Below are 10087 nucleotides of genomic sequence, written 5' to 3'. Positions count from 1 at the left end.
TATTTTTTGAACTCTTTAATTTTCAATGGGGCGAAAGAGGGGTGATTTGAAGTTTTAGGTTTTTTTTGTTTTTTTTATTTTTTAAAACTTTTTTTTTTACTTTTTTTTAAATTTTACTAGTCCCCCTAGGGGGCTATAGTGATCAGTAATCCGATCGCTCTGCACTATCTGCTGATCACAGCTACACAGCTGTAAACAGCAGATACGTGCACTTCCTGCTTCCCTGGCCTCCGTACAAAGTGAAAGTGAAAGTGATTCATGTCTAGCACAGGAGTCATCACATGACCCTGTGTTACCATGACAACCACCGGAAGTCACGTGGCCATGTCACGTCACTTCCGGTATCGGGCGGTAAGTAAAACTTTACCGCGATCGCGTTTATAATGGCGCTGTCACATATTGTGACATCACTGTGTGTATTATCCCTGTACTATGACATCACTGTGTGTATTATCCTATTATCCCTGTACTGTGACATCACTGTGTGTATTATCCCTGCACTGTGACATCACTGTGTGTATTATCCCTGTACTGTGACATCACTGTGTGTATTATCCCTGTACTGTGACATCACTGTGTGTATTATCTCTGTACTGTGACATCACTGTGTGTATTATCCCTGCACTGTGACATCACTGTGTGTATTATCCCTGCACTGTGACATCACTGTGTGTATTATCCCTGTACTGTGGCATCACTGTGTATTATCCCTGTACTGTGACATCACTGTGTGCATTATCCCTGTACTGTCACATCACTGTGTGTATTATCCCTGTACTGTGACATCACTGTGTGTATTATCCCTGTACTGTGACATCACTGTGTGTATTATCCCTGTGCTGTGACATCACTGTGTGTATTATCCCTGTACTGTGACATTACTGTGTGTATTATCTCTGTACTGTGACATCACTGTGTGTATTATCCCTGTACTGTGACATCACTGTGTGTATTATCCCTGTACTGTGACATCACTGTGTGTATTATACCTGTACTGTGACATCACTGTGTGCATTATCCCTGCACTGTGACATCACTGTGTGTATTATCCCTGTACTGTGACATCGCTGTGTGTATTATCCCTGTACTGTGACATCACTGTGTGCATTATCCCTGCACTGTGACATCACTGTGTGTATTATCCCTGTACTGTGACATCACTGTGTGTATTATCCCTGTACTGTGACATCACTGTGTGTATTATCCCTGTACTGTGACATCACTGTGTGTATTATCCCTATATTTGGGGAGTGTGGCCCCTTCCACATTTTGTTATATGGCCCCATAATTAGTTATACTCTATAATGACTTATTATCTACCCTGAAGTTTTTGGAACTATTATAACTTTGCTTTCTTTGCTGCCGCATCATAACTTAATTCTTGTCTTACTGCCAATTGCGATATTTTGTCATCTTTTCTCCGCGACTGACAGCAATATCTGGAGATCACATCTAGAATATTAGAATGATGACTTTATTGCTACAAATCCCTGTCGGGCCGAGGCTTCTCCTCCATGAGTGATATATATAAGCCCATCAGGCCCCTTTCCTTAATGAAATTAATACCGGCTTTTAAAGGAAATCCAGACTCCATTAAGGAACATCTGTAATATCTGCAAATGACGTCATCAATCAGCACGCTTCACGGCTTCCAAACTTTGGGAGGATTTTTCGTTACTTATTAGAGCCAATTAAAGGGATCATTTGCCCTAAAAGCTATTCCTGCTTTCATAGATCCTTGTAATATTAGCAATCAAGGAGGTAATTATGTTACTCCCCAAATTAGAATATTAGCCTTGTGACCTTTAAAAGGCTACAGGACAAGCTATATTAAAAAATGTGAAAAAGGGAAAATATCGTGTTTCCTTGTTGAGTTATTATCGGTTAAAGTTACAGGCCACCTGTGAGAAGAGTCCAAGGCCGGGTCAAAGTTTTTGGTGACCTATGGGTAAAACATGTATTGAGGTCCACTGTCTTTTTGGAAGACAGAAAACATAGATCTAATAAATAATGATATAAAAAAGTGCCACATGGTGCCTCATAATAGTGCTATACAGTAAACACAAAACAATGCCACACAGTCCTTAAATAACAATGCAAATACTCAAATCTCAAAACAGTAGATTCTTTAAGACACAATCTGCTTGACACACGCTCAATAGGGAAGGTGCCATCTAAAGGATTGGTGCATTGTCAAGGTCATCCTCTTGAGACCAGTCAAGATTCAACCGGTGAAACAATGAAACCAAAAAGTCCAGTGCAAGCCAGAAGTGAGGAATAGGAAGAGAACTGCAATTACCAAATGTAGTAACCAAGGGTCAAGACAGAATGCAAGAGTATCCAGGAGTCAAAACTAAAGGGGGCTTTACACGCAACGGCATCGCTAACGAGATGTCGTTGGGGTTACGGAATTCGTGACGCACATCCGGCCTCGTTAGCGACGTCGTTGCGTGTGACACGTACGAGCGACCGCTAACGATGCAAAATACTCACCAAATCGTTGATTGTTGACACGTCGTCCATTTCCAAAATATCGTTGCTGATTTTGGACGCAGGTTGTTCGTCGTTCCTGAGGCAGCACACATCGCTACTTGTGACACCCCAGGAACGACGAACAACACCGTACCTGTGTCCTCCGGCAACGAGGTGGGCGTGACTTTCATCCGGCTGCTCTCCGCCCCTCCGCTTCTATTGGACGCCTGCCGTGTGACGTCGCTGTGATGCCGCACGAACCGCCCCCTTAGAAAAGAGGCTGTTCGCCGGCCACAGCGACGTCGTTAGGAAGGTAAGTACGTGTGATGGGTCCTAGCGATATTGTGCGCCACGGGCAGCGATTTGCTCGTGACGCACAAACGACGAAGGTGGGTGCTTTCACGAATGACATCGCTAGCGATGTCGCTGCGTGTAAAGCAGCCTTTAGAGTATTACCATGAGTACCAGGCAAAAGATCCAATGGTCAATGAAATAGATTAGGAGTCAGTAATGGGTGGTACCTCAAGTAACAGGCAATGTGTCTAAGAATGAAGGCATGGGCTTCAAAGTCAGTATCAGGGTGACTATCTCAAATATATGTCACGCTGTTGGGTGTGGACCCACTGCGCCATGGAGCTAGGTTACCTGATTTTCACTGGAGCCTCTGATGGTCAGGTTAGTCTTGAGTTGCAGGTGGCCACCAGGTACCACTCCAGTGCAGTCCCCAGTATAGGAGCAGCTGACCACAAGGGTCAGGGATGCGGGTATGGACTTGCAGCATCAGGCAGGACGACGATACAGAGATACAGTCAGGACTGGTACTGGAACACCAACAGACACTGGAACACAGGGCGGGTTCAGGATCACAGGGTGGTTCAGAGACACTGGACGGGACAATGACATTTCAGTACCACTTTACACCTCGAGCTCTCCAAGACTGAAAGGAATTTCTTCAGGAGAAGTGGGGCATGAATATTTTTCCTGAGCTCCCACAATCTTTCCTCAGGGCCAAGGGCTTAGTAGTCAACCAGTTATAGGGTTTTCTTCTAACTTTCCTCTCTGCAAAGATGTCCGCCGAGCAGACAGGCGAAAGTGTTGCACTAGGGTCCTTGAAGAAGCGACTCAGAGTGACTGGCTTGATGAAAGATATGTGGAAATAATTAGGTATGCCTGACAAGACTGGAAGTTTCAGCTTGTAGGACACAGCATTATTTAGTTTGAAATCCTCAAAATGACCAACAAAGAAAGGACCCAGTTTGTATGATGGCATCTTGAGACATATTTACCTTGCAGAAAGCCACACCTTGTCTCCTGGATGAAAACAAGGCAGATCTCAGCGGCTCAAGTCTGCATGCCTCTTTATCCATTCAGACGACTTCACAAGAGTTGCTTTGGTGTCCTCCCAGATTCTGGAGAAGTTCTTAGTGACAACGTCGGCAGCAGGGAAGCCAGAAGTGGGAGTCACAGGAAAGGGAATATTGGGCTGTTGACCATACACAATGAAGACCGGAGAACTCACCATTGCATCACTTACATGATTGTTGTAAGAGAACTCCGCCCAAAGCAAAAGCTTGACCCGTCATCGTAGTGTACATTGGTAAAGTGCTGTAGGAAATTAGTTAGGATCTGGTTGATCTGGTCCTCTTCACTTGGCCATTGGACTGATGGTGATGAGCAGAAGAAAAATCCAGGGTTACATTCAAAAGCTTACTGGGTAGTTCTCTAAAATCTGGCCGTGAATTGGACACCTCAATGGGATACGATGTAAGGTGGTAACCCGTGAAGACTGAAGATGTCCTGAATGTACTTCTCTGCAAGCAAGGGAGCAGATGGTAGACCAGACATAGGAGTAATGTGAGCCATCTTTGAGAAATGATCTACCAGCACCAAGAGTATGGAGCATCCAGATGACATAGGAAGATCTGTGATAAAATCCATTACTATGTGATGCCAGGGAGCATAAGGAACAGGAAATGGAAACTGCCGTCTTGGTGGAGTTGTTTAATGGTCTTGTTTTGTGCTCACGAGGGGCAGGTAGAAACCAACTCCACAATATTTTTCTGCATAGTTGGCCACAAATAATGTCACAAGATAAGAAGAGTCGTCTTTTTCTGCCTGGCATGAATAGCCAGCTTAGGAGAGTGACCCCACAGCAGAACTTGCATCCTATCCGATTCTAAAACGAAAGTCTTTGCTGGAGGAATCCGAGACAAGTTCACCAGAGCCACAGTAATCATCTTGGTGGGCTCGATGACATGTTGAGACACCTCCTCTTAGTCAAAAGATAAAAAGGGTAGTGAGTGCGTTCACCTTTACATTCTTGTCTGCCAGTCAAAAATTAAGAATAAAGTCAAAACGGGAGAAAAATAATTACCATCAAGCTTGGCAGGGATTCCGCCACTGTGCTGATTGCAGGTAGGCCAAGTTCTTGTGGTCTATGTAAATGACAATGTCATGGACAACACGCTTGAGTAGATAACACCACTCCTCTAAAGCCAACTTTATTACCAGCAACTCACAATCACCGATTGAATAGTTCTGTTCTTGCATGGAAAAGGCCTTGGAGAAGAAGATGCAGGTAACCAGATTTCTGCGTGAAAACTGCCCAGGCCCTAGAAGATGAAGCATCCACTCCAAGGAAGAATTGCTTGTTAATTTATGGTCAAGAGTGGGAGAGAGGGAGAATGAGATAGAAAGAGAGGGAGGGTGGGAGAGATAGAGTGGGAGTGTGGGAGAGTGGTAGTGTGGGAGAGAGAGAGAGGGAGAGAAGGAGAGAGGTAGAATGAGAGAGAGGGAGAGTGGGAGAGGAGAGTGTGAGAGCGGCAGAGAGGGAGAAAGGAGGAGAGGAAGAAAGGGAGAGTGAAAGAGCAAGAGAGAAGGAGAGTGAGGGAGAGTGGGTGAGAGGGAGAGCAGTAAAGTTGAAGAGAGGAAGAAAGGAAAAGTGGGAGAGAGGGAGAGAGAGAGAGAGGGAGAGTGAGAGAGTGGGAGAGAGGGGGAGAGGGAGAAAAGGAGAGAGGGAGAGTGGGAGAGAGAAAGAGAGAAGGAGAGTGAGGGAGAGTGGGTGAGAGGGAGAGCGGTAAAGTTGAAGAGAGGAAGAAAGGAAAAGTGGGAGAGAGGCAGAGAGAGAGAGGGAGAGTGAGAGAGTGGGAGAGAGGGGGAGAGGGAGAAAAGGAGAGAGGGAGAGTGGGAGAGAGATAGAGAGAAGGAGAGTGAGGGAGAGTGGGTGAGAGGGAGAGCGGTAGAGTTGAAGAGAGGAAGAAAGGAAAAGTGGGAGAGAGGGAGAGAGAGAGAGGGAGAGTGAGAGAGTGGGAGAGAGGGGGAGAGGGGGAGAGGGAGAGAGGGAGAAAAGGAGAGAGGGAGAGTGGGAGAGAGAGAGAGTGTGAGAGTGGAAGAAAGAGAGAGACAGACTTAGTGACTATCCCGGGCAACACCGGGAACTACAGGTAGCATCAAATTAAAGTTTATTATTATGTAATAGAAAAGAAAATCCTCTATGAATCCCAGACCATGGCTGGACTTTATGGGAGTACAAAGATGGAGGTGATATGAGCCGTCGCCATATTTGAGTCAGGGATAAGAAAAAAGGAGAATTATGTTATTCTTTTTCCAAAAACAGAGATACTCCTAACCTCTTAGCTTCAATACCAGACACAGCCACCGACAAGAGTGGCACTGTTTCTGGGGGGGGGGCTTTTGTAGGTCTCTTTTAGAGAGCAAAAAAACCCATCCTGTGTGTGGTCTAATCTGGAATTAACCTTATCATACATCTTCAGGTCACGTTACGTTTAATGAACCTTGTCCAATGAGTTATCCCGAGCCTAATGAGTGACGTTCGGAGAGTGTCGGCCGGGTTCACGCAACATAAAACCGCTTTTAAGGCAAGTGCTTCACAAGGACTTTGTTTTAATATCACATTACTATCTGCTCAGCTATATTCGTCCTAACCCAAGAGCCAAGATGGGAGTATCGAATGCTGCAATATGGAAATTCCTTACTAATATACTCCGCAGTATTACTATACGAGGGCTGACATTCATCCAGCCAAACAAATACGATTTCCCTGCCAACTGCTTTATAAACTCTGCCGCTCGCTAGGCGACGGGTCTACACAACGGCTCCGAGACCGGTGTCAACTTTCCTTGGACTGAACGATTGTAACTCCGGGTTTTGGAGCTCGCGAAGGCATCGATGGTTACATCACCGGGGTCAGGGTAATATTTCAATCATTGTCATCCTTACCTATCATCGTGACTGATGGGCCGAGACCGTGGCCCGAAACACCACTTGGAGCCAGCAACCGAAAACCGCACAGGGAAATAACAGGGATTGAAAAAGTATTTGCTCAAGACATTTTATTTTGGTCAGATGTTAAAAGCATTAGCCTGCGGTGCATAATGAGGAGCGTTTAGTGGTTTTCAAAATGAGGTGTAAAATACCCTTTCAGAATGTAATACCCCTGATAGCTAAATCACTGATCTGTCCTGCAAGGCTTCATTCAGAAGTTTTGATTTTTTTCATTTTTTTTGCAATATTTCCTTAAATTGCTGATTGTTTTAAACTACAAGAGGCCTCGCTACTGACAGCCGATGTGACTGCCGGACCCCCGGAGGGAGTGGGGGGCTCGCTACTGGATTCTAGGAGATAGCCCTATCGTTTTCATTGTCTGGAATTACTTAGGAACCAAAACTAGAGAAAAGGATCTGGGTTGTTTACCTCTTAGAGGTTTTACATACATTTCATACATACAATTTTAACAATTTTATTTTGAAATTGTTCAAATATTTTTTTGCTTATTTTTATGGGGTATAATTTTGATGTCATCTTTGTATTTTTATTTTTAATTTTGCCGATATCAAGAGAAAATGTAAAAAGGAAACGTGTCTGGTTTTTACATTTAAAAAAGGAATGACCATACAACAGCAGAAATATATTTCAAATTGTGTTTCTCTTTCCGTAACAATTATTTTTATATGTATTTTTTTTATGATTTTCCTTCCTACTCTCAATCCTTTCTTCCTTCCTTCCTATATTCTGTTCTTTCTTCCTTCCATTTCACCTTCTTCCCTTCCTGACAAACTTCTTTCCTTTCTTCCTTCCCATATATTTTTTCTTCTTTCTTTCCTTCTCTCTTTCTCCCCTTCCTTCCTCTATTATTTTCTCCATTTTTTTGCTTCCTTCCTTTATTTTTTTTCTTCCTTCTCTTATTCTTCTCTTCCTGGCTCCCTTCCTTCATTCTCTCCTTCCTCCCTCCCTACATCCTTTTCTCCCTTCCTTTATTTTTTCTTCCTTCTTTCTCTCCTTCTTCCCTTCCTGCCTCCCTTCCTTCCTTCCTATGTTCCCTTCTTCCTCCCTCCATTCTTTTCTCCCTTAATTCCTTCCTTTCTCTCTCTTGTTCTTTCTTCCTTCCTTTCTTATTCCCTTTCTTCTCTCCTTCCTTATTTCCCTCCTTTCTGCCTTCTTTGAGCCATTCCTTCCTTTTTTGCTTTCTGCTTTTCTTCCTTCCTTTTACCCTTCCTCCCTTCTCCCTGCCCTTCCTTTCTTTTGTCCTATATTTTTCACTTCCTTCTTTCCTTCTCTCCTTCCTGCCTCCCTTCCTTCCTCCCTTCCTGTATTCTTTTCTCCCTTCTTTTCTTCTTTCCTTTATTCTTCCCTTTCTTCCTTCTCTTTTTTTCCTTCCTGCCTCCCTTCCTTCTTCCCTTCCTTCCTCCCTTCCTGTATTCTTTTCTCCCTTCTTTTCTTCTTTCCTTTATTCTTCCCTTTCTTCCTTCTCTTTTTTTCCTTCCCTCCTCCCTTCCTTCTTCCCTTCCTTCCTCCATTCCTGCATTCTTTTCTCCCTTCTTTTCTTCTTTCCTTTATTCTTTTCTTTCTTCCTTCTCTCTTTTTCCCTTCCTGCCTCCCTTCCATCCTTCCTCCTTCCCTTCCTGCATTCTATTCTCTGTTCATTGCTTTTCTTTCTTACTCCCTCTTGTTCTTTCTTCCTTCCTATAGTTTTCACTTCCTACTCTCCTTCTTCCCTTCCTTCCTTATTGCCTTCCTGCCTCCTTTTCTTTCCTTTCTTCTTCTCTTCCTTCTCTCTTTTTTCCCTTCCTGCCTCCCTTCCATCCTTCCTCCCTTCCTTCCTGCATTCTATTCTCTGTTCATTGCTTTTCTTTCTTACTCCCTCTTGTTCTTTCTTTCTTCCTTTTTTCCTTCCTTCCCCTCTTTTCTGCCCTTTCTTCCTTTTTTTTCCTTCCTACCATCCCTTATAGCTGATACTGGTATATTAGCTCCATTAGCAGGGCCAATTTAGCCTACTGGCTGCACTGCAGATATGATCTGGGTCCCCTAATACACAGGAGTTCTTGTCCTTCCCGGCATCTGGCGATCAGATAACCACTGGGACAGGAGTAGAAAAGCTCCTTTACTATTAAATTATTATTCTAAAATACCATAAAAATCTAAAAATTCTATAAAGTCCAGATTTCGTTTTTAGTAACCACCTGCTTGAAAAAAATAGTGAGTTGTCAAGTGAGTGTTGCCTTTCAGAGGGAAATGTCATGGTCTACTGTTTGGCTGGGTTGGGTGACTATAGGGGGGTGTAGAAGAGGAAGTCATTCTTGGGCTCTGTTATCTATAATGGACAATGTGCCCCTCTAGAGCACACACAATAGGCTGAAATTTCCTGTTTTCTGCAGATCATTTGACAGCTTGGCTGTATAGACTTTGACAGGATGAGCAGAGTCATCTCATTATCATTATGCATTTAATGTTGTATACTGGAACAAACTCACAGAGCCAAGGGGCATGTGAAGTATTGCAATCTCCTTAGCAATCTCCTTAGCAGATGTAACATCAGACTGATTTAGTGTCTTGAATGTAAGGGGCCTCCTGTAGAGAAATTATCACTTTAAAAAGGTTTTAAAATACATTTATTTTTGTTACTTAGTGTCATATACTTATATCATTTATTTCAGGCATGTGTTGATGGCAGCTGCTCCATCCGTGGTATATTCAGTTACATCACGCTTCATCCCTACTGAAAGGCATTTGTCATTTGTGTAAATGATACATTCTACAATAAAATGTTCGTAAACCACTGAAAAATTTAGATAGACAAATAGATAGCTAGATAGATACAGTTGAAACCAGACGTTACATATAGTTACTTAGGTTGAAAAAAGACCTCAGTCTATCCAGTCCAACCTTCCTCCACCAGTTCTACATTTTGTCACTAAGTCACTTACAGTCATATGAAAAAGTTTGGGCACCCCTATTAATGTTAACCTTTTTTCTTTATAACAATTTGGGTTTTTGCAGCAGCTATTTCAGTTTCATATATCTAATAACTGATGGACTGAGTAATATTTCTGGATTGAAATGAGGTTTATTGTACTAACAGAAAATGTGCAATCCGCATTTAAACAAAATTTGACCGGTGCAAAAGTATGGGCACCCTTATCAATTTCTTGATTTGAACACTCCTAACTACTTTTTACTGACTTACTAAAGCACTAAATTGGTTTTGTAACCTCATTGAGCTTTGATCTTCATAGGCAGGTGTATCCAATCATGAGAAAAGGTATTTAAGGTGGCCACTTGCAAGTTGTTCTCCTATTTGAATCTCCTATGAAGAATG

This window comes from Anomaloglossus baeobatrachus, chromosome 3 (assembly GCF_048569485.1).
Source record: "Anomaloglossus baeobatrachus isolate aAnoBae1 chromosome 3, aAnoBae1.hap1, whole genome shotgun sequence".
Taxonomy (NCBI): Eukaryota; Metazoa; Chordata; class Amphibia; order Anura; family Aromobatidae; genus Anomaloglossus; species Anomaloglossus baeobatrachus.
The sequence above is the reverse complement of the archived record's forward strand: the minus strand, read 5'-3'. Positions refer to the sequence as shown.